Source organism: Meleagris gallopavo, chromosome 26 (genome assembly GCF_905368555.1).
Source record: "Meleagris gallopavo chromosome 26, MGAL_WU_HG_1.1, whole genome shotgun sequence".
Classification (NCBI taxonomy): domain Eukaryota; kingdom Metazoa; phylum Chordata; class Aves; order Galliformes; family Phasianidae; genus Meleagris; species Meleagris gallopavo.
In genome coordinates, this window is record NC_139429.1 from 1,333,530 (window position 1) to 1,359,650 (window position 26,121).

Here is a 26,121-nt window from a genome sequence, read left to right on the forward strand (position 1 = left end):
TCTGCCATGAGCTGTGCAGTCAGAAAGAAGACGGATCAGAACACAGCAGCTGAATTCACAGCTCAGTACTCACTCCAGCATCAAAGCATTATTTTGTTCAGAACACTAGAAACTCTTAAAAAAAGAAAACAAAAAACAGAAAAGACACTAATGTAATAGCAAGTGGGCAAGAAACCCTCACAGACCAACTCATGTAAGACAAAAAGCATTCTGGAGCACCTTAGAATACAGAGAGATGTTTCATATAAAGCCCTCAAGGGCTGCAGGCTTCCTTCCCCTCTCTCCCCCACACCAAATCTCTCAGTTGCACACACTGCAAACAGATGAGCTTCAGCATATAATGAAACAACTGTGTTGAACAAATTTGTTCTTTTGCTTTTATTGAAATAAGGTGGGTGGGAGGGCTGAAACCAATTCTGAAACAGGAAAGCCAACCAATACTTGGCCACGAGTCCCCCGACAGCACATTTTTGCTCCTACATGCACCCAATTTCTTGTTTCTCCCACACAGCTGGGCAGAAGATACACCCATGCTAATCTCCTGCCCAGCTGAACCTGTGATGTCAGCATTGCCACTTACACACAGGAGGAGAATGGGCTTAAAGCTCATTATGTCCCAAGAGTGGTATCACAGCACAGGTGTGGAACTTGCAGCGGCACCAGAAAGCCTCTTCTACAGGATAAATGATCAGCCCATGTGCCCAGAACGTGGTCCTGCTGCTCACATCTACATTTGTGTGTAGGTATGCGTGCTCAGCTATCGCTTTCAATCAATATATAAACACATTATTTCAGCACAGGCACAAACAAAATTTATAGAAACTGAAGCCGTCTTTAAAACGCCCTGATCTGCAATTATCACATTCTTCTGTCCTACACTGAGACCACATTCACACATACTGTATCCAAACCTGCTCTCAAACTCAACCACAATTAAGTCAAATTGCTGCATTTCAGAACTCCATGGTACAGGTTTCATATTTTTGAATTTAAAGCTAAGCTGAAATAAACCCAATAGAAACATTCACCACGCAGAGCACTACTTATTGCTTGGATGCAGAGCACAGTTTGAGAGCATCTTTCCTATCAGTAAGTAAAAAGAAAAAAAAGAATCCATAGGGAATTACAACATTCAAAATATCTCCCAGGGGAAAGAAGAGAGCAAAACAAGAAAAACCAAACACAAATACTACTTCATTCAATTGCAGAAGACTCAGAAGTGAAGTCATTCCCAAACACCCACATCCAGGCCGTGATTCACCCTACCTTGTGGCTGGAAGCCAGCGCTGCTGTTCTAGTTACTATGACAATATTGATGCCTCCGTGCTCTTACGTATACAGGTGTTCCTCCAAAAATAAACAGGCAAGGAGAGTCTGGGGGAAGTTACTCAAAGAAAACATTCCTCAAAAACACCAATACAGCATTCTAAACCTGCTGAGAACACAAGGAAACAGCAATCCACCATGGGAACCATCTCTGCAGCCGAACACCTCCCAGGTCTGAGTGCCCACCCTGCTCTCCTCCCCTTGGAAAGACACAGCAACTCCCAGCCATAGAGATGCAAGCCTTAACAAACCCTCACGCTGCTCCAGCAGTCTGACATTTCTCCCCTGGTATTACAAGGGCTGCAATAAGGTTAATGCACGACTGCAGTGCACGATGACAACATGATGCAGAAAGCATCTGGGGACTGAAATGTCACGCTGATGCATTCCATCAAGCCAGACACCCAAGGAAACAAAGGACTGTCTTCTCAGAGAGCATTTCATCCGGTGCTGAAGGGCTTACAGGCACTCGCAGATCGGATCAGCTTTCTGAGGAGTTTCTGATAACGGGGGTTTCATTTAACATTACTGGAGTTAACTTGAGATAAATCTCATTCAAAAGGTAACTTCGACTTCTTCATAATGGCAAGCGGGCCAAGAAGCCAGCGTGACTCTCAGCAGCAGACCTGGAGGATTACATTCTGCGCACCCACAAATGCAGAGATGCTCCTTTCAATCACAGCCCTTCCATCCCATCTGCATGCCTCCAGGAAGAACTGCCCCTCCAACAGCAGTGAGCACAGGAAGGAAAGGCAGCTCAGAGCTCAGCGTGGCAGCAGCAAACTGCCCTCCCGTGTGCGTGTCTGTAAACAAATTCTTCTTTTCTACTGTTCCCACTAACAGTTTGCATCACAGCCCATACCACCACACTAGGTGGGAGTATCACAGCCTTCTAAATGCGTTATCCCAGTCAGACAGCTACACGTTACCAGCCCTGTTCTATAGAAATGCCCATAGAGGTGCAGTTTCTTATCTCAGCCACAAAGATAATCCAGGCAATGAAATAAACCAGGTTGAAAATTAAGGCCCCCCCCCCGCCTTCTTTCCCCGCGGTGGTTATTTTTGCTGCTCACTGAACCAGTTCATTGCATATTTCCAAAAATAGTTGCACTGGATTAGCTGAGAGCAGACAGGGAGATGCAAGAGCAGCTGGCAGAGGGGAGGCCAAACAGGAGCAGTTTGAACTCACCTAAGTCCAAAGAGATGCCCAGCAGCATCTGCCCTGCTCAAGGGTTACTCCTAACCCAGATCAGGCACTTCAGTACGATCTGCTTTCCTCCACAGCTGCACAACACCAAGATGAAAGCCATCCCAACTCTCAGCTGCTGGGACAAGCGCCTGCCCAGTCACAGGCCAGCTTTAGCCAGCACCACGCTAGCTGATATTACAAATTCCCATAGAACAAATAAATAATACAAACCCACCGCTGTTCACATTGTTTTCTTTGCAGACCCAGCTAGAGTTTTATCCACCCTCATCATCCATAAGCAGTAATGCAAGAACCCCTTTTCCAGCCCACGACGTCCCACAGCACACAGCTCAGTGACTTCAAATCATTTCTGTCTCTCTCCTTCCTTTGGGTATTTTTAACACACTGTTGAACAAAGCACGACAGCATAAAGGCTGATGGATCAAAATTACCTGTTAGCATGTCACCTGCAAATTATCACTGCAAGTTCATACTCAGGCCTTGGAAGAACTTCTGTTCTGTCTGGGCAAGACACTTCTCTTGTGCTACAAAGGGCTGCACTGCATGTGCCTTTCTGCATTATGGCCCCAGTTTTGTAGCAAAGAAACATCTGGCCCTCATTAGAGGTATTATAAGGAAGTAGTGACTGCGTTCTAAGAAATGAATGAAATTTAGGTTAAATAATGAAGCTGCCTTTTAAAAAGGAGGTTAGTTCATTCAGTTCTGAAAACTGCTGCTGCTCCCCATTTATTTTTTTTTTTTTTTTTAAGATTTGCAATAAACCTTCATATAAAGAGAAAGAAGTCTTGTCTTCCATCTTCATATTTAATAGCACAGAGACAGTCAGCAACTCTGTAGAAGCTTTTAGTTCTGTGCTAAGAGTAACACGACATCTGCAGGGCATCACAACTGTAACCCAGCTAAGCACAGGAAAACACCTGTAAATAATCACACCCTTTGATGATAAATAAGTGCCTCACATATCATGTACACCTCTCTACTACATCATCTACTACCTGCAGCTACCAGGCTTCTCATTCTTTACAGAAGCTTCCCAGGTGTGCAGTTATACTTCTACATTACACAAAAACCAAGTAGAGGGAAATCATCTTTGTACTAAGAGAGCAACACTAACACTATGGTGATGAATGCTTCTTCTGTAGTTTCTCTTGCATTAAAGGTCAATGTCAGCAAGGAGCCAAAAATAGTCACTGTCCTTCTGTAGAAAAGAGATGGCTATTAAAGGCATTGGGTTGTCCAGCCACATTTCAGATGATTTGAAAAGATTCAGACTATTGCTTTGTGCTGCTGTCAGCACACAGCAGCTGTGTGTCCATCCTTGGATGAGCTGCTGCTGAGTGGCTCCAGTGCAGGGCTGGGGGACTCAGCACCCCCAGAACACATGGGTGGCTGGTGGCCCATTGGTGGGCAGTCCTCCTCCACCTCTGCCACGTGCTGGCTCATTCTGCATCACCAGCAGCTTTTCCTTCCAGCCAGCAGGACGCCAAGCCTGCCAATCCCCACAGTCCAACAAATCACATTACTGCAACAGATCCAAACCCAACTGGAGACGCTTCTTAGTCCGAAGAGTTGGAACTGAGCTGTCGAAACAAACATCAAAACAAATGAATCTGGATCCACCACACACTGTGCTGTCCCTTCACACCAACAACAACAGCCAAAAAAAATCAGAATCATGAAGTGCTGCAGTAAATGTCCAAAATTACACTTCCCAACAGAGGCAGATTGAAAAAGACAATATATTTTATTTGGAACAATTACTCAGAACTGAAGAAATTCTGTGGGAATCACTTCGTTTCCATTCATTACCAGCATTATAATGACACCCAAATGATTCTTGCTAGAAACCCAAGCAGAACCCACGCTGCAGCTGAAGGAGCCCTGTGCTATGGCAGTCATGAGACTCGTTTTGTTTGGCTCAGAAAAGACTCCACTGAGCATTTCTATGTCCCACTGACTCCAAATGCATACAGCTTTCCCCCCCTCTGTGCTTTTGCCCTTTGACATCCAAAATGAAGACAACTCCCTTATCTCACAGCACTGCCAGCAGCACTCAGTAAAACGCCAACTCTAACAGAAATGCTACAAGCAGCTGCCATCTTGTCACACTCCAGCTCACCAAACACCTGGTTTCACTCCTTAGCCCAGCATCCAGAACTAACATACGACTATGGTCCATCCCACAGCCATCACACAAAGGCTGAGTGGTCACCATCTCTAACAAAAGTAAGTGTAGAAAAAAAAAGGATTTAATTTTTAAAACCCCATCTGAAATTTGGTTCAGCTTTAATTATTTAGGGGGCAAATGTCTCAATTCTTCAGAAACAATTTTGCTTTACAGTTCTCGGTGAACAAAGCCAGAAATGGTGTAACCACCTTAAGAAAAGGCACCACTTTGTCAAGGAAAGAAAATTACCCCAACTTCACCTTCAGTTCACCACCTTTAATAAGGTGCTTCTTGTTCAACTCAGCTGGTCAGCGTTATGCTGGTTTATGGAGCAGAAAATAAAAAGGTGTCTAGGGATGAAATATACTTCACACCATTGAAACTGAGAAAGGAAACAGCAAATTGGTTTTAATAATCTAAGGTGTTGCTACCACCCACACAACAGCACTGCTTGAAAAGCATCATCCCATAGGGCTTTCCTTTAAACAATGGGAAAAGTTTATTTCCAAGGCTAACAAAGATGTGCAGACACACTGATGGCTGGTAGGAATAAACCTACAGAGAAGTCTGTCAGCCTTACCCTGTAGGGCCACGGAAGCCTGCAAAATAAGGCTATTCTCTTCACCAGAATTAGGCTGTAAAGGACCCAGGGGAATTTCTCTCACATCCTATTTGCGAGGCCTGTCCTGAAATGGAAATGAGCAGTTCTATAAAGAGCTGCTCCCTCTCCCCCCAGAGGTGTGATAATCATAAAGGACAGACACGGTCCCACAGAGCTCTCACTTTGAACCAGTGGACTTCTTTTGCAAACTCCTGAGGACAGCAAGGGCCCATTCCCTGCATGGCAGTGACAGAGTACTGATTTTAACAAGCTCACAGAACGTACTGAAAGCTCAAATGCAACTTCCTGGCATTTACAGCACTGCACAGCTTTGGAGAATGCACAAAAAAAACCCTGTTTTTTTCCCCAGTCAGTTCATTCTTCTCCCACCCTGTTCCAATCACCACCCAGTTCTGCTTCAGTGAAGCAAGTACAGCTGTTGTGCTTCCCATTACAGGCAGGAAGAGTAACACCAAAACAAACTGGAAAAGCCAATACCAAGCTCTGACACAGACATGTCACGTTGGCCTTCCTTCTTAAAGAAATCAACACCTGACAAAAGCACAACACAGATGCAAGCTTATAGAAGTGCTGCTGCCATCTCCAAAAGCACACCATGCTGGGATGCCCTTCCAGGGTGCACAAGGGCACTTCGGTCCAATAGCATCTACAGTAAAGAAGGTATTTTTCTGCCTTCTGTATCGTGTTCAATTCCTCCCCTAGCACTCCAGTTGTAAAGAAGGAGGCACCACTCACAGTACCGATCTCCCCTCCCCCCCAATTAATGCAGCAGGCAAAAGCTGCTTGGCTCTTTTGGCCTTTGGCATGGCCAAAATGCTCCTCAAGCAACATCCTGCATCCTTCTCTCATGTCTTCCACCTCTCCTCTGAAATAAATAAACAATCCTATTGCCACTCTTTCTCTGGCAGCCTTCTAAACATCCTCACACCAAACAGATCCTACATTTCACTTGTTCTTGCAAACCCTTCTCCCACTCCTCCCCTCCACTCACTTCTGAACACTCTGCATCATTTGAAACCTCACAGCTGTGAAAGTCACACCGTCTGGCTGTGTTTGCTGACAGTGGTGTGTTTGCTCACCTTGGGAGCAACATCCATTGCACGCCATCCACGATGCTAAACCTTCAGGTGAAATTCCTGCAGAAAACATTCTGTGCTCCAGAACTTTCTACTTAACACAAAACTTTCCACTGAAGCAGTAATTATAAATTCCTTCCTGATGTTTCACCAAGAAAAACTTGAGATGACAATTCCCTTTCCCAGGAGCTCTGTACTTCAGCACAGCAGTAATGCCAAAATATACATGGGGAAAAAGAACAACCACTACTCTACAAGTTCTGGGGTTTAAAAACTAGAGGCCACAGTCAAATGAGCACAGAATCAGGTTCATCACATCTGTCAGGTTCAAAGCATTACCTAAAGCCAGGCTTGGCAGAAGATGACATTCTGCAGCCTTTGCCATAAACCCTCCTTCCTGACTTCATCTGAGCTCTGTTATTCCAGCAAAGCTTTGAAGTGTGTGAGAAATGCTTTACACTAACCAGGTGCAGAAGGAAAAAGCAGAGTCACAACATTCAGCATTTACAAAAGGGTTAAAAACCCTTGTTTTTATCATAATAGGATGGAATCAGAAAATTCACTTCTACAGACTGAAATCTCAAAGGCTGGAGGCAGAATGCCCACTGACTCTTGTTGCAAGGTCTTGAGTCAGGAAAAGCATTCAGGGTTCCATTTAAGAAACAACAGCAGCACCTCCTCATTTACTGCTCCCCAAAGCTCCAGACTGCCCCTCTTCCTGCTCTAAACATAACCAACACAACCTGATTTAAATCATTTGTAAACAAACGTGGAAGTCCTTTCCCATCTGCCCGAATTGGTGACTCATTTCACAGCACTGCTAAAGGATTTGGGCTCTCTTCCCTTCTTCCTCCAGCTCAATTCCTCACTCCATTCTGCTGCTCTGCCATTAAGCTTTACCATGCAAGCATGTCTCTCCCTCATCTGTTACCATAGCAGCCACAAGAAGCAGAATGCAGTTAACAAAAGATCACCCCCCCACCTTTAATTTATTTATACTCGAGTAACCCACTGAGAGCTGACAATAGCAATGACTTCAAACTCACACTACAGGAAGAGGGATTTTTTTTTCCCCGATTTCTTTTTTACGTGTCTGCTACCAAAAATAATTAAAATTCCTCTACAGGAGGAAAAAAAAAACCACAACAACAACAACAAAAAACCTCAGCTTCTTAGGATTAACGAAATGCAATAGCAGATTTGGATAGGATGCTGAATTGGAATTAAAACTGCAAGCAGAGGGGGGAAAGCAAGAGGCTTAACACATCCACTGCTCAACTACCACCCTCCAGAAAGATTTTCACTTCTGTCAACAGGACTATTAGATCCAGCAAGAGGCTGAAATAAGATTCCTAACCCAGTGCACTGACATGCAATGAAAGAGAAAGGAGGAGCACGCTAACTAGAGACAGCCTTTGAGATCAGGCCTTTGGAGAGTTTAAGGTTGGTTCTGCACACAAGCTCAGTACAGCTGTTAAGTCGTTGAACTACAGTAAAAGTGAACAATCTTGCTCATAGATCCTGAATGACAAACAGCCAAACAACTCCATCCCCACTTGGGGGTCTTCGGTGGGGCACAGCCCTGCACCCATGGGGGCACTCAGACCCCCCCAGCTCCCACCAGAACTGACAGACACAAGGCAAGATGTGGGAATTCCACCTGAATCAGAGGGGTGACAAAACATCAAAGAGTGCAGAGCCCTTCCATTGACAACACGTTGTTACCGATGTACTTAGCACCGGTTAGCAAAGAACACAGCTTCAGCTTCCAGCATCTTCAACCCAGGGAATTATATGTCAGCATCAAATCTACATGAGAAAGTCGTTTGAATGCTGAGCATCCTGTTCTAAGGCTCTTTCATGTCTTCTGCAAAGGTTACATGAATTAACCTCACAATTCTTTTTCCTTTCTGTGTTCGAGTGTGATATGTTGGGTTTTCTTTTTTTGGCCAATCCTTCATTGCCTCATCCATTTTGTGAGGTCACACAAGAAAAGCTGCCTAAAAATCACAAGCAACTCAGCAACAACTTCAAGACAATAACCCATATCTGACTTCCAGCCTTGGGTTTTCATTGAAGCATCCTTTTCAGAGACTCCATTTTACTGCTTATTTTGTAGATTAGGTTTTTGAGGCACGCAGCACTCTTTATTTCTGCATTTAAAAACAGATGGCCTTGGTGAAAGGAATACACATCTCACATACCAAAGCATTTGGGGCTGTTGAACTCAGTGAGCACTAACGAAGGGTAGCTGTGCGTGCAGGACTGTCAAAGACCTTCCAATCTAAACAACACAGGGAAACAAGCCACACTGGTGACACACATTCCCACCTTCACCAGGTTTCTGATTGTACCACTTGTTCCATTCTAACTTGTTCTGTTCAAACACTGCATGCAAGGTGAGTTCTTCTAGATGTCCGAGTCAAAGGAGGACACAGGATTGAGACTTCATTAGAGAAAACCTACTCATGAAAGAAGGAACACACAATCCAACTCCTGCTAAGGTCACAACTGCATAGCTTTACATATTTTTTGCATGTACTCTGATTTTCATTCAAATCCTACGTTGTTCTGCAATCTGAAACAAGGAAAGAAGCAATCCAAAAACAAATACAGTGAAAAGACTTTAGAAAATAGATGTTGGATACGTGCTTAACCAACACAGATTTTTGTTGTCATTAAGTTGTCTTAAGATTTGAAGCTGCATCACTCTGCTAAGCAGCATTCAAATGATTATCATCTATCTTACAATTAAATTGATTTTTTTTCCTTAGAAAGGCAGTATATAGAATAGCAGAGTGTTAGTCAAAAGCATTACCTAACAAGAATCCAAGGGAAGGCTTTGAAATCATCTTCTGTTAGTTCTGTGTGCTCAGTGCTTCCTTATTGTCTAGTAAGTTTATTGCCCAGTAAGCAGAGGTTACTCTCCCCTTAATATATGTTCTTCTATTTCCATCTGTGATGGAGGCAACTGCTTTGCACTGACATACCATGAAGTGTCACTGCTGTTTAGGTCTAACATCTCCACTGCAACGTTTATGAAACACGGATCACAATTACAGTGTGTTGAACAGGGATGTGTCTCTGGTGGGATCCAAAGTTTGCAATTTTAGTGTCTTTGCTTCAGGGCACAAACGATTCTGCCTCACCATAAACTTGTTAATGCTATGAATTATTCAACATGAATATAAGGTGAAAAAATTCTGCACCATCAAAAACACTGTCATAAAACGGGCTACAGAAAGCTACTTAGCACATATTTGATTAAATTTAACATGATATGAGTGAAATCTAAAGACACACCAGCCTTCAGGACCCAGCACTAAGGAGAACAAGTACGATGCTCTGGCTCTACTGCACACTTCCACTTGTGCTTGCCAAATGCATGGGGCCAATGCAGAGCAGCATCACATGTAACACTCGGAGGAATCCAAAGAGAAAAGTGTGCTCTTTTGCAATTCAATAAACCACTTTTTCCCCCCACGCTCAAGTGGTGACCTGCTCTTAGACTCACAAGTTCCTGAAGATGCAGCCTTCACTCACTGATGCTACTGCTAAGGTCCCTGATATTTCTGCTGCTTCAGTTCCCAAGGCCACAGCAGCAGCTCCGGCTCCATCCCTGGACTTCTCAAATCCCTCTTGGTTACATTAAGCACCACAACTACTGTATTCCTAACCTAGAGTGCATTGGCAGAATTGGGTTAAGGAGTGCCAACAAGTGCACACCAAGAGCAGCAGGCCTGAGGGGACAGCAGGAGCACTGGGGAGATGATAATCTCCTGCTGCAGCTCAGTTGCAGCTGAACTAGCTTGATGGATCACAGCTTAATGTGATAATTACACAATATGAGAGAGGAGGAGATTGTTGCATGGCAATAATGCTCACAGCACTGTACTGTATCAGACCTGTTGGAGGAAGAGTTAAAAAGTTCCTCTGCTGGCAATGGAAGCTGCATCAGGCAAACACCCAGCAAGTCTATCGATAGGAAAAATGAAGGTGAACGTCTCATAGCACTTGATTGCTTTAAATTGTATTTGTATTAAGGTTTCCAGTGCAATTATATTACATAATGAAACGGTGGAAGGCATTTTTAAGAAAGAAAGCTATTAATCATCTACTACAGATTTCAGAAATAAGAGCAAGTCCACCCAGAAGGAAAATAAATAAATAAATCCACAGATGCAGAACAAACAGAACAGATGGCAGCTCTCACGGAAAGGTGTATTCCTGCTGAACAAACATAAATATGTGTTTGGTCAATAACATTTCAACTGTCAGAAACAGCGTGGGTAAAAGTGAATCGAAGGCTGAATCCTGTACCCCTACCCCTGAAAAATCTGTAGTGGATAATATATTATGGACAGAAGTAAAACTACAGATAGCCTCCACTGGCACATCGCATTTAAACACCACTCACCTCGGGATGTTACTGCTCAGAAACAAAGATCTGCACTAGAACTGTGGCTATCATGAAACACAGGAGAGCACTGAGCGCTCACAGAGATGCAGACAGCAGTCAGGCAGCAATTCTGCCCTACCTCCCTGCTCTTCTTGGAGCACACTTCAAAGAAAGGAGAACAAACATCCCCTCTGGACTGCACAAATGCCCCCCAAAGAGTTTACACTGTACAGTTACAGCCCTCTGTTTTTTAACTTGTGTAAAATAAAAAGGTTTCAGCAAAAGTGCTTCACATACCTGCATCCTTAACTTCACTAAGGGCAATAACAAAACCAAACAGATCTGCACAGCTACAGGCATGCGATTCATTTCACAGACCATAAGCTGACATGGGGCACGTGTACAGAAACAGGAGTGTTGGAAAACCAGTTTCATCTTTTGGCTAAATTAGAAATTCTCGAGCAAATCTTACTCATCAGTCATTTGTTTTCTCTGCTCATCTCATTTCACGGCAGCATTTGGGACTATTTAAAGTAAAAGCGATTTTGAAGAGATCTCAAATGCTCATACATCAAAAGAAGGGAAAACTTCAACTGCTCTGACAACACTTCCTCCAAAGGATGGACATCAAAATGAAGCAGGGTTTGTTAAAGACACTTCAGAGAGATTGAACTCCATTTCCAGAACACGGACGTTTCATCTCCCTTTTATACTAAAGACAACAAAAAGCAACCTAAGAAAGCTTCTAAAAAACATTAGCTAAACAAACAGGTTTGGATTTTGGTTTCTTTAATGAGAAGTAATTTGACAACTTTTTGTTGGTTTCCTTCTTAACCTTGCAGGTTGTTTTCACAACATCAGAAAAAATAAAGCTCAAATTCAACCTTCAGCTGCTGTTCAAGGAAATCAGGGCTCATCCGTTTCAGAATTAGGAACTTAATGATGAAAAGAGAAATTAATGTCACAGCACCACCAACGTTATGGCCCCAAAGATTCCACTTAAAGTAATATCCCCACTAAATGCTGGGGCTCCAGTGTCAACCCATGAAAGCATTTACACCAGGGCCAAAGAATTCTCTTTTTAGCTTTCTCTTGCAATGTCAGGAAGAATCTGCTTCCACCACTTGTTTTAAGGTCTTTAACATACCACACCACCTACATGTGCTTCCCTACTTTGTGTTATCCTTTAGTTCTCACCTACCTACATAAAAATGATTTACAATAGAAGAGTTAAGAGAATTTTCAGTGGCATGCAGATTTCTCAGTTTTGAACCTCTTCATCTTTGCAAAGCTTCACGTAAGTAGAAAACACCTTCCTCTGTTGTGAGAAAGAGTCTGACGTCATGGAAAGCCTAATAGCTCCAATGGCAAAAAACAACAATAACCACCCCACACCAAAACCTTTTCTTTACATGCTTCGTACAGTTTGCATTAAATACACCAGAAGTACCAATATTTTACATTCCAGAATGAGCTCATCTCACCTGGGACAGAGGAGAAATTTGGGAAATTGTTGGAAGTCAGAAGCTACTTGCTTGCAATTTATCACCTATGCAGTAAGCAGGAAATGCAGTCGTTTTAACAGCCTGAAGAAGTTTACTTGTTTAGAGTAAGCATTACCTTTGTGAGCAGGAAATAAAAGAAAATGAGGTCTAGCAAGGGGGAAGGAAAACATGAATTGCTTTCTCTCAGTGTGAATGTTCACAAGGTGACTGATTATGGAAGGGAAGTGTGACAAGTAGCAAGAAATTCTGACAGCTTTAATGGAAATGTATGCCCACACTTCAGTCAGGCTGTTCCCAATGAGAACAGGGAAAAGAAAAGTAGAATCAGAGTGAAGAGAACTCCTCAAACTGTTTGTATACATTCACAGTGCTTTCTTCTTGCTTGAAAACTGCAGAATCCACAGAAGAAATTGGACGATCTCATAGAAGCTGGGCGGATGCAATCATGAGCTCTCCTACATCAGTAATACCAAAGCCTTTCTTCACCTCTCTCTGTTTAAACCCATGCTCAAGCATTTGTTCCACTTACCTTCACGTGTGTACACAGCCACACATCTGCTTAAGTAGAGTCCTTAAAGTAGTTGTTGAGATAGCAGTAACAAAGACAAAGAGCATCCTCACTGCAGGGCAGGAAGACAGCAAACCCAGCAGCTCCTGCTATGGCACTGGGAGTTGCACCCAAGTGTTTCAAGTTGGTTTCTTATTTCTGGAGAGAACCAGGATGACTTTGAAAGAAAATGCAACTCTTGACTCCATACTACAGAGCAATTTCTCATCGTCCTGCCCGGCCAATGAAAACAAACAGTCACAAACAGATGGGATAAACAAAAGAAAAGCAAACTGTAAATTGACTTGGCCAGGGTACTGCTGGATGATGCCTACGACTACTTAATGGAGTTAAATGCTAAATAAATAAATAAATCATTTCCTTGTCAGTTCAGACACGGAGGTGGTAAATAGCACCGTATGTCACACCATATGTCAGTCAGCAACAGCCCTAATAAATCAGCAGTTGAAAAGCGTTTGCTAAAGCTCGGCCTTATCCCCGTTCCCCCCCACAAACGGAGCACACCTTGCTGGTAGCAGTGAGGCAAGAATGATAACCTTCCAAACAACAGCCAGCCCACTGCACGCAGCTTCAGCTGCTGCAAGGCATTCAGGTCTTCTTCCTTTGCTACCACTGACACTTGCAGACAAAACACTGCAGTTACTGAACCCACACTTTATCTCCGCTCTAAAACAAAGGTGGTTTTTCTTGCCACAGTGACAAGAACAGCCTCACTGAGTTCTCAGAGTTACCCACTTGTTAGACATGCTGAACTCAGACCTTCTGAACCAACTCAAAAACTCCACACATCCCTTCTGCATGTTTTACTTGGAAGCGTTGGCCTTTGAAAACCACATAGAGAAGTTGGATTTAATGCATTCAGCACTTGGGAAGAGAACACACTGCACACGATGATGTTTTGGAACGTCAAATACAACGACAACGTCTTACAAAGATCCTTCATACGCAGCCAAGCCACTCAGTAACTTTGTCTAACAACTTGCTGGCAAATTTCAAGCAAGAATTAGAAGATTTCAGAGCTAACGCTTTGCTTATACCTATACCTGCCTGGGCACTAATGCATCAAATATTTCCATCTGGAATTGTACAGCTCCTTCTGGGTAGCTAAGCATCAGTAATGCTGGAATGCAGGAATGAGATTTTACTTTATTTTAAGGTGATAATGCATTCCCTCCACTCCCAGCGAAGTCTGGTGCAAGGCAACATCAGGAACACATTCCAGGAAGGAAGAAAGGCCTTTCCCAGGGGATGCACAAAGGCTCAGAAACGAATTCCAGACATAATAAAACCCTCACCCCTTTGTTGCCATCTCACTGAGGATACTGTATTTGTAGAAAGAGCTTTAAAACTTGTGAAAGGTATTCAAGTTCATCTCCTTAAATGTTATTTTTAACCAGGAGCGTTATTGCAGCGTATTCCTCAGAAAGGAATGAGATCTAAGCTCTTTTGAAAGCTTAACCCATGAGATTTCACATACCTGTGATCAAACCCAGATGGTGCAGAATGAAGTGGGTATTTGGTTACCAAGACCTTTCCTTTTGGCCACTCTGTGTAAGCAACCACAGTGCACAAGTTATATTCTCACACATCTCTTGATGAGGCAGCAGAAGGTTTGGGGTGATGCAATTCAGACACTACAAGATTGCAGTTCCCTCACTCTGAAGGTTTCACCTATCAAAAAAAAAACAGAAGAACAGAACTCCTAAACCTAACTTAAGAAAAACACAGTTGCAAAACTTTTTTGCTAATAAAAATTCCTACGGTGCTTATGAAATCACAAAAGCCTGATAGCTCCAAAGCCTGAAAACTTCACAGCTTCCCGAGGACGCTCAGCATTCTCTATTCAAAACAAATCAGTATTCACAGTTACCCCTCAGCCAGCTGAACTGATTGCATTTCTAGGAAATTAAGAGTGGAAATAAATCACTTTGCAGATTTCCCCTTGGAACGCATGCACCAAATAATTAGCAGCTCCTGGACCACAGTAGAGAACACTGCAAAGCCCTTCATCCAAACAGAGCTGGGAGCACCGTGTTGTCAGCAAGTTCTTCTGAGATGAGGAGGTCACCAGGTGAAGTCTAACAGGGTTTTCACATCAGTTGTGGGACTCTGCTGACTTTGCTCTTCCTACTTAAGAACCCTTCCAACTTGTTTAACCGGTTGTCAACGTTCTGCTTTGCAACACAGGCCCACATCCATTCCTCATGCAAATTGCTGCAACCAGCAGCACAAATTACAGCTCCTGCTGTCAAAGCTGGAGTTCACTGCAAGAAAACCAATCAGGGGCTGCTCTTCTCTTTACACTGGAGCATCCCAGGTTACGTAAAACTATTTTGCTTTTCAGAACAGAATTAAGCAGCCTGACCTTGGTTCTGCCATGCCAGCATCTACATAGACATGAACAGTGGCTCCATGTAGGATTATTTGGAGAGATTGCTGCCTCTCCATGGTAAGCTCTACAAACTGTTTCTGCAGATGAGTTGGACAGCCTCAGTTTTCATCTGCTATTCTTACTTCATTCTCCACATGTACACTACAGCATTCAGACCAGAATGTGTCCTTAATGCAAATTAACAATTAACCTACGAAAAGCTTTGAAAACTGAGCATCTGTATTAACTCCTCCTCCTTATTTTAAACCTGATAAAGAACTAGGAAGATTAGAGGAGGGAGACAGAGACACTTTCTATCCAGGGCTGTATATTCTTCTATTTGCCATTCCTGCAACAAAAAAGTTGTGGGCCAGGTTTTCGGAGGTGCAATTCTGCCTCCCTGCTCTCAGCATGCACACATAACAAACCCACACCGTGTTGTGCCTATGGAAACATCCAAAGGGGAATTCCAACATGCATATGCATAAGTGGTAACGCTCAGATGGGAATTCAAAACTATGCAAAAAAAAAAAAAAAAAAGAAGAAAATTACAGCTGCAATTCTTTAGGATTTTTGTGAAAATTGTAACACATCCATGAGAGCAGCAGCACAGCATGGAGGTGCAGTGCCAGGAACATCAGAGCAACCATCCCAGCACTACTGCAGCGCAGCCCAAGCAAATCCTCTCACATCTCCAGGTTAAGGAGCTCCTTGTCCAGCAGCGCAGGGAGCACTTTTAATTCTCCCAAGGCTCTATTATGAAGATTAATTAAGGTCTGAGCAGTGCTTTCAAGATCAAAACTGCTGTGTTGTTATTTATTATTAAAGAACAACAAAGTGCATTTTTGTTGCTTGCAATTGAACTTCATAGAGAAAGCAGTGAAAGCACACATGTGCTCAAGTGCACAAAGGAACTCTCCCTGCCCCAACAAGCTGGGATTTGCCTGACTGCATTTTTAGCCACAAAAACCCCATCAGATAAAATTATACCCATCCCTTTGAAATATTCCAAAGGCCTTGAGGAATACAACCAATACAGTTTCTCTTCTGATTCTCTTCCAGGATAAGCTCTTCCTATCAGATATTTCAGCACAGCACCTTTTATCCCTACGTGCAGCCCTAGAATTGCTCACATGCTAACATTAGCAAAGCACTTCAGAATTCAGAACTCAGAAATTCAGCACCTACTTTGGTTGTTTCCATTCAAAACTTATTAAATCTTCACTTCAGCTGTCAAAGCCTACCCAGAATAACACATCCTTAGCTATTAGATTATACAGTTTGTTACATGAAGCTTCAGAAGAAGCACAGGGAGGGAAAAGACATTACATCTAGATCATTTGAGGGCTCTGCTTTTCTTCATAGGCTTTTCCCCACCAGAACATGACTGACATATGGCAGAATGCTTTTCAGAAATGTCCACCACTGAAATCTAAGCAGAAATCCTGCGTTGCAGAACGTGCACTGCTGGGTTTTACTAGCATTTTACCTACAGATTTAATCATTTACTAGAAACGTGACCATATCTCAATTACATTTGTATTCTTAAAACATAGAATCATCTGTGTCTTGGCAGCACCTCCAGCAAACATGAAAGCTGGGTAAATTAACAAGATCTTCTGAAGAAGAAGAATCTGGAATGCCCAGAACCAAGCTGTGTGTTCACACAGCTGCAGCAGGAGCCCAAGTTCTCTGGCATCTCAGTGCAGGGATGTAACAATGCAGATGCTTGAAGCAAGCAAGCAAACATGGCAGCTATTGGAGCCAGGGGGCAGGGAGCACTGACAGCTGACATCACCCAGCCTGCATCACCAGCTTGCTTTACAGAAACTGCTAACAAAGGGATGGGCATCTGCAAGATGCTGAGCACCTCACCCCTATGTCAGCCAACATCACCTCCTCAGGAAACGCTTGCATTTTATTACATTACTTGTTGGCTCCGTTCCCATCACCTCAGTTTGCACTCAGAAGGTTCTTAAAATCTGCAGCACTTTCTTATTAAAAGCACAGATAGCAGATTGCGAACTTCTGTACTCTTCTGAATGCTTGCAGGAGAAAGTTGTGTTATATTTAGCAGCCATATGGCAGCCCTCCTCCACACACGTTCTCCGGAGATAAGAGCTGACAAATTAAGTTTTCTATAACACCAATCTATACGTTTGCATTTCCTGTTTTTAATCGCAAGAGTTAACTGTGGCTTAATTCTTAAACCTGGTGTTTGACAAAAGGGAAATGCGAGGAGTTCCTGTGCTGAGTGATGGAAAGCAGGGAAGGTTTTCCTGCAGCGTAGGTGAATGTGCACAGAAAGCCTCCCAGAGCTGCTCCAGACAGCTGCATTATCCACAAATTAATACAGCATGTCTATGAAACCGGATGGCCAAGGATCTATTGGACTTGTTACACACTTTACAACTGCTCTGTGGATAACTGGTGAAGCATCAGATAAAGGGCACTGTGCACAGTGAAATCTTACTAAAATGAAAGGTGATTCGAGCAGTTCAGCTTGCTGTGCATCTATCAGAGGGAGAAGGAGAGAGCAAAGCAACACCTGTAATGCTGGAGAGAGCTTCAGAGATGCAGCACAACTGTTCTACAGCTCAGCTACACTTTGAGGAGCCAGGCTTCACACACTGCAAGGCACGAGGGTGAGTTTCCCTTCAGCACAGCCCAACCTTATGGAAACTGCAAGCAAAGGCTACGAAGAGGACAAAAGTTTTAAGAAGCAACAGAAGAGGTTTGAGATCTCTCTCCATTTGGACCAGCTGGAAAACAGAGTGAAGAGACAGCACGAAAATCAGAATAAAATCCAACCCAGCTGCCACCAGCCACGCACACACATGCAGAGCTGATGGAGACCAACCCGCGGCACACCAGGCAGCACACCTTGCACAGGAGGAGCAGTTTTTCAGAGCACTGATTATTCCTTCCTGCCTCCCTTGGAGAAATCACCACCACAGAGTGAAAAGCAATTGTGAAATGAGAGTGCAGTCAGAAAGAGGGGAAACGAAGTGCTTCCTGGGCCAGGATTATTTGCAGAGAATGCAAACACACACAGGAGAACAACAACCAAAAAAGCAAATGCATCTGAGTACGTAACCAACCAGTCAGGTTTCTTCAAGAAACAAGGAGGAAGAAGCCAATGCAATCATTAAAAAAAAAAAAAAAATTAAAAGAAACCTTGACCCAGTAAAAAAGTAAAACCAAAAACTGATAGGATAACCATCCCTGCATGGTTGATAAGCAAACCAGTAGGAAGAACAATAAGAAGCCTTCCAATTAATTACTTTTCTTGCTTTAAATGTGGTCATTAAACCCTGCTGCAGAAAGATGGAGGGAACACACAGCTCTGCTCTTCTGGCAGCTTTTCCCATTCCTGAACAATTCCTCCTTCAGATGCACAGCCACAAAGGTTCAAAGGTCCCCAAAGCCTTTGTTCTCCATTCCAGCAGAGTTACAAACAAACTTTTGTTCGTGTTTCTTCAATGAAATGGGCTGCAGCAGTTAGCAGGGACCTCGCCTTCCACACCAAGCTGCCTTATGAAGGACCATGGAATCTCATTTGCACTTCAGGAATAAATTATCAGAACTTTTTGTGAAACGCAGCCACTGATTCAGTCAGCTATTGAATCAACCTCCAGCAAACACATCACATATGGGTACAGGTGAGGAAGAATCAATGCACTCAGCTGCACAACTTGTGTCAGAAGGTATATATGTCTAAATTAAACTCATTTGTGAGTCCACATGAGTGAACACGTTCTACATTTTAGTGCAAAGTGAGGTCTGTCAGCAGTTCTGAAGTAACACTCACGTATGTATACGCATTGAAAACATTAACACACAAATGCTGCGATTCTTCTAACAGCCAGGGCGTGAGGGAGGAGATGATAACCATAGAGACAAGTTACTGGAAGCAGCACCTTAAATATAAATTAATAGTTCCTATTGAATTGGGAGTTAACTCTCTAGAGATGCTTCCTGTACAACTCCAATCACAAAAGACATTCCCCTCCTCCCCCTCCCCCCCCCCTTTTTTTTTTTTTAAATATATCATGTCTTCAGGCTACAGCACATAAGCTGGTTATTATGAAGTCTAATGAAGACATTCATGAATCATAACAAGGAGGAAAAGGGTAAATCCAAACAAATACCCAAAGGCTCTTGTAACAAGTAAAGTTATGCTCAAAGAAGGGCTTTCTAGCTGCGTGCTTCCATATGAGTTGGACTTGATGATCCTTATGGGTCCCTTCCAAGTCGGGATATTCCATGGTTTCTCCAGCTGCAAGGAATTCAAGCCAGGTCCCTTAGTTCTCCAAATCCTGCTGTCACTTCTGTTCTCACATTAGCACCAAAAGATACCAGACTGCTTTCAAAACACAAGGACTGCACCTCTCATTTCCCCCCAGAGCACTTGCATGAACCTTGAACACTCTGAATACTGAGGTTGCACACCAATCCACTGCCAGCAAGCATTGTTACCAAAGTAAAAACAAGACTTCATCATTTTAATAGGCACTTATCTGCTGCTAAGCATAACTCAGATAATGAGATACACAGAACATTAAACACGGTTTTCTTGAAGAAATAGGAATTTTCAAGTGAGTTATAAGCATCCAGCACCTTCCTGACAGTTATTTTGAGCAAAACTGATTATCTCAATCTGCCAGTAAGTGATGCCAAAGCTTTCAGAACACCACCTTCCGTCCCTGCATCTCAAAAGCGAGTCACCAGCAGTAATTACATCACTGTCACCTTCTCTGCTCTGCACTGTGGGACCATGGCTGTGGGAATAGCACCACATCTGTGCTGCTGAATTACCCAACGACACGAGTTTGATTCACACTATGGGACGTCCCATGAGCATGCTTTGTCTGGAAGAAGCGTTACAGCCTGCTTTATGCTTGCTGTAAGGCATAAAAGCCTTTAAAAGACCAAACCAAGAATAACACAGCACTGAGAGTTTGCAGATCTGGTATAAAGCCTGCTTAAAAGTAAACAGAAGCACACAAGATAAATCTGAACCATCACAGTGAGTTTATCCACACACCGTGCTTCATTCTGAGACCCTCATGTTGAAGACCCACAGTCAGGAAATCCAGGGCTGTATCTCAGGCTGCAGCTGACCAAGTGACCCTCCATCCAACAAAAAACCTCAGGGATGTTTGAGCACTTCATTTTATCCTGAAATCCCCAGGAAGGCAGGCTCAAACTACTTATCACCCTGGTTTAATGACTTAAACCCAGTTTTTCTCCAATTCTTAAAAGGGTTATTAATGCATACTCTAAATCAATGCTTTTCCATCCATAAAGATGAGAGGCTGAGCTCTGGAAAGGCAAAAGATGGGGCACCCTGGGAGGAGACGGAGGGGAAGCACTGCAGCTTCCAGAGAGGGCTCAGTGAAACCAAAGCAGTGGAGAGGCACAAAGGGGAGGTGGCAGAGAGCTCCATCCAAAGACACCACGAAGCTCTGCTGAGGATTGAGCCACTGAATTGAACTTCTTAGCACACTACAGCACGGACTCAGAAGGATCAATTCATTTTTTTTCCTATTCTTCCTCAGAGCAATTAAGTTGACAAGAGGATGAATGAATCATTGATCGGTAATTTACGCTGAACTCTCCCTTCAGCTTTAGATTTCAAGCTACAGCAACAGGATTTGCTCCAAATGCTGCAGTTTGGCTACAAAAACGAAACAAACCAAGCTCTTAAAAAGAGGACTTCAAAAGAGGAGACCTGGAGGTACCTTTTTCCTAAGCTATGGGCTGAAAGAAGGGCAGCAGAGCCATGCGGTCACAACATCCACAGATGAGACTATAAAACCCAGATTTACAAGTGTCAGTAAACAGCAAGAGAACATCCAGTGAATGCCAACAGCTCAATGCCATAATCATCACTTGAAAAACAATAAATCTACTCAAATAATTAGAATGAAGGTAGCTAAGATTGTGCTTCATCAAAAAACAAAAGATAAGGAAGAGCATGCATGGCATATTTACCAAACTGATTACAGCAAACCTGGTAGCATTGGTTTATCAGCTTAAACAATCAACGCCTAATTAAGCGTGCATTTAACAACTAGGTAATAAAGTTTCTTTGCAGGGAAAATCAGATTGCAGAAGTCAGCATCAGCTTAGACACGATTAACTTCCTGTCCACTGCTGGGAAAGCAAATCCAATTTACTAAATACTTCAAAGGGCAGTTTTAATTAATTTAACCATTTCCAAATAACGTGACACTACACACGGATACAGCAAGCTGGTCTCATCATGTCCAGAGTCCTGGAACAGAAAGCATCAGATAACTGAAATACACCAAGGCTCTGTAATGTGCTTAGGAGCAGCCCACAGTGTGTGTATGGCAGAGGTCAGCAGGAGCCTTCGCAGGGGGAGAACCAAGTTGAGTCACAGCTGTGTCATCTGCCACACCTGCAGCACTTCTCTCAGGCTTTTCCATTACTTAGAGTTTCTAAAACAACTTCTAGGACTTAAACACACACCGTGAGTAAGGCTGATTTTAGCTGTTTCCAAGTGGCACATGGAGGGTCACATCACCTACACACCTGGAGTGTTTTACAAGGGCAGAACGGAGGCAATGCAGAAAAACCAGCAGAGAAGCACAGCAGAAGTACAGCAGTAAAAGCAGGATTCACATCACATCGCTGTATCGACAGTCTGACAGCTTCTCTGCCTTCCTACTCTTTTCACTCAACCCCATAAATTCAAATTCCCTCAAGTTTCCCCAGTCTTAACAGCTCAGTAACAGTGATTTGTTCCCAGCTATGAGTTAAAAACAAACAAAACCACAAAACTAACACTGAAATGAAACAGTTTCCACCAGACAAGCTCGAAACGAGTCGATGACCTGCAGCTGGACCTCCTCACGTTGTGCCATCCTCCAAGAGCTGGTTGGCTGGGAGACCTCATTTCCATAACAATAGCTGGCTGGTAATAAGATGCTTCTCCTTAATGCCCACGGCACGCACATCCTTCGGCTCAGGGCTCGCAGCCAGGCAGCTCCGAGATTAGCATCACAATGGCAATCGCTATGAAAATTAACATCCTCACACCGGCCGGACCGGAGGACCTGCTTCACCAGGTACTAAATTGACTTTTTTTTTTTCCCCCCTCTAGGAAAAAATAGCTGCTGATGTTCCAAGTTGAGGAACGCTGCAGTTTGTTCCTTTCACGTTACGGCATTACAGACCGCAATCCCAGCAGCGACACGGAGCAGCTTTCAAGGCAGGCGCTGAAGGCACCACGCGTTCTCTCCTTACAGCTCCAAGTCGTGCACGGGAGGAGAACGAGCTCAGCTCAGCACCCAGAACTCCTCCATCAGCTCGCTGTGATACCAGGTTGAGGTGCAGCACAAAGCCCTGCCCACAGGCACCGACAGCGCAGCCCAGGAGAGCAATCAACTCAAGCGTCCGGATGCAAAACCTCCAGATTTCCCCACTTTTCTCTTTGTATCTCCCCCTGCCCGCACCCCGGGATCACCCAAAATGGGATGGAGCCAACAGCTGTGACACAATAGCAGCATTGATGAGACCGTGCTAAGAGGAAATGCAAAGGAAAATAATTCAGAGGCCAACATCTTCCTCTCGTTTGTGGAGAGAAAGGAGCAAACGCTGCCCAGAGAAGCTTTGGATGCCCCGTCCATCCCTGGAGGTGTTCAAGGCCGGGTTGGATGGGGCCCTGGGCTGCTATGAAATGGGGAGGTGGGTGGCTCTGCATTGGAGATTCATCATCCTTGAGGTCCCTTCCAACCCTGGCCACTCTGCGATTCTGTCAAAGGTCAAGGGAACCCACAGCAATCTTTGTCATTTATACAAACGCCTCTAGCCGTAGTAAAATAGGAAAAACGCTCCTATTTTTGGAAATAGGTGTATTGAGATCCTGTTTGTTTGGAAATGAGGGAAGTCGACTGCAATCATCCCCACAATACATGCTGACACTGCATGCAAAACAATGCATTTAAATGGCAAAGTAACATTTCTTTTTCAGAAGGAAAACTCAATGACATCACTGTACTTCCCCCACTTGCATTGCAGGAAAACAGAACGTTCAGAACTGGAATATGGATACCTCACAGTGCATCAGAAAGATACACAACACTGCAATGTTCAGCTTCAAACATGCAAACAACTGTAGAAAATCCATCCCCTCAGTGGCAGTTTTGCTGACCTGCCTCAAATACCCTTTGCTTCTCGAAAAACTTGATAAATACACTTAAATAAACAAATCCCACATCAAGATTACAAGCTGAACTATTTAACAGCCATTTGCCTCTGGCAATGAACTAATATTTCTGTACATTATTAATTTCATATTAATACTTTCAGTTCCATTGCATCCCCAAATAGCAGGGGTTACAAAGAGCATGCTGTCAGAGCCTCTCCATTTTTCTTTTTCCCATTTCATTATCTCAATCACTGTATGTCCTCAAAGCAATCAAATGATTCCTCTGGATGGCTCCAGTGCATTTAAACTTCATAAAATCAGCAGACGTAGAAGGGTGCACGCTCTGGTACTCCATAAAACCTTTGGTAAGCCTCATGAAAACAAATCATTCCACTCACAAGAACCATTTGCTTGCTCTTTCTCATAAAGAATATATAATAATTTACTTGCCAGTCAAAATAAATTGTTCAGTCAAGCCTAACCTAATTTTGCTAAACTACAACGAGGAGACATCTGTGCAGCAGGAATGAAATTGCATGACACAAAGCAAGTCCATGTAGAGCATTCATCCCTATTCTGTGGAATAGGTATCTGTTCCCTGCTCAGAACTCCCACACTTGGCAGATTTATCCTGGTCTCCAACGCCACACCATCCCGCTCCATGCTGAAAGGAGTGCCATTTTGGGATCTCTCCATTCTTATCTCTCTTTCTTGAAATGAAATAGCACATTTTAAGGTTCCACCTCCTTGTCTTTTCTCATATTCCAATGAATTGCATTCTTCCCAACGACGGTATTGGCCAACACCACTCATTGGGACGGAGCGGAGGCCATCCAAGTCTCTGTCCAAAGTGCTGCTTTCTGCACTATCTCACGTGGAAAGTACAGAAGCACAACAAAAGATGATTTGATCCCATCACCCTCTCATAATTAGAAAGCCATCAATCCGGTATGGAGCAGGAGATTGAGATACGAGATAGAACCTCTGCAGAGAAAGAGATGGGACGGCAGGGACACGCAGGCAGAGGCAGCAGTGCCCCATCCCTACAGACAGCCGTGGTCAGGAATGGGGCTCTGAGCAGCAGATGGGGCTGTGGGTGTCTCTGTGCATTGCAGGGACTGGGACCAGACAGCCTTTGTGTCCCTTCCGACACAAACCGCTCTATGAAACCATCCATCTAACTACGAACACGCTCCCAAGCTTCAAGGCATACCTGAAGCCACAATTCACCCACAGCACTACGGATCCTCCCCTTGAAGACCCAACACCGCCATCCCCACCGCACGGAGCGCTGAGCCAACCTGGGAGGCCAACCCAGCCCCGCGCACCCCGCGCACCCAACGCCCTTCCCGCACCGCATCGCCTGCAGTCCGAGGGGCAGCTCCGGAACCACGGGATGTGCGGGGATCCCCCCGCATCGGGGAGAGGGGTTTTAAACGGCTCTTTGTGCGTGCCCGCCGCACAAAGGGCGCTGAGCACAGCGGAGGATCCGGCACGAGGCGGGCGGCAGCGGCGCAGCTCTGCGCACCGAGGAGCCCCGCGCGTACGGCCGTGCGCTGCGCTCCTTCAAACCGCCTCCGCCCCGCGATTTCCCGATGGAAAACAAACAAACAAACAAAAAAAAAAACCAAAAAAAAACAAGGACGAAAATCTCAGGAACCCACAGGCAGGAGATGGAGCCTCGCGGCGCTTTTCCTCCGCTCCCCGCGCGGAGCAGATGCGGCCCCGAGAGGCAGCGCGGCCGTCGGCGCTGACAAAGCCCCGCACCCCCCACTCCTCCCCGCAGCGTTCCGTTCCGTTCCGTTCCGTTCCGCCCCGCTCTCACCTCGCCCCGCCGCAGCGGAGGCCCTCCGCGCCGCCTACCAACCGCGTGCCGCCGCCATGGTCGCCGTCCGGACAGGTGAAGGGGCGACGGGCGCCGAGCCGCCGGGGGACGCTCCGGGAGGGGGAACCGCATCCAACCGGCACACACCCCCCTCACACACGCGTTCCCCGGCGCTGAGAAAGGCTCCGTGCCGAACCGGGGCCCATGCGCGGTGCTTCTGCCCGCCCGGCTCCGCCCCGCCGCCGGGGAAGGGCGGGCGCTGCGCGGCGGCGGAGGGTGGGAGGGGGCGGCTGGGTCGCGCGCGTGATGGCGGCCGCGGGGTGGGAGCGCGCGGCGGCGGAGCGCGAGAACGCGCGGCGGGGCGGGGGCGTGCAGGGTGCAGGGGGGAAGCAGTGCGTGCAGGAAGGGTGCAGGGGGGATGCAATACGTGCACGGGGCTGCAGTGCATGCAGGAAGGGTGCAGGGTACAGGGGGGATGCAATGCTTGCAGGGGGCTGCAGTGCATGCAGGAAGGGTGCAGGGTGCAGGGGGGATGCAATGCTTGCAGGGGGGCTGCAGTGCATGCAGGAGGGGTGCAGGGTGCAGGGAGGATGCAATGCGTGCAGGGGGCTGCAGTGCGTGCAGGAAGGGTGCAGGAGGGATGCAATGCTTGCAGGAGGGGTGCAGGGTGCAGGGGGGATGCAATGCGTGCAGGGGGCTGCAGTGCGTGCAGGAAGGGTGCAGGAGGGATGCAATGCTTGCAGGAGGGGTGCAGGGTGCAGGGGGGATGCAATGCGTGCAGAGGGGCTGCAGTGAATGCAGGGGAATGCAATGCATGCAGGATGCAAGGGTGATGCAGTGCATGCAGAGGGGATGCTGTGCATGTGGAGTGCA

General features: G+C 45.1%; 1 protein-coding gene across 4 annotated transcripts in view; it reads right to left on the bottom strand.

The window, feature by feature from the left end:
- The window catches only part of ARHGAP32 (Rho GTPase activating protein 32), a 175,848-nt gene extending 150,331 nt beyond the window's left edge, over positions 1-25,517 (bottom strand). For 2 of the 4 annotated variants that reach the window (XM_085209455.1, XM_085209451.1), the window contains exon 1: positions 25,249-25,517. The gene's annotated coding sequence lies outside the window, so the exon portion shown is untranslated. Of the gene's footprint in view, positions 1-14,350; positions 14,370-25,087; positions 25,107-25,248 lie in introns of those variants that run through there. The other 2 variants (XM_085209454.1, XM_085209453.1) reach the window with 2 other exon arrangements.
- Positions 25,518-26,121: the final 604 nt, after the last annotated feature.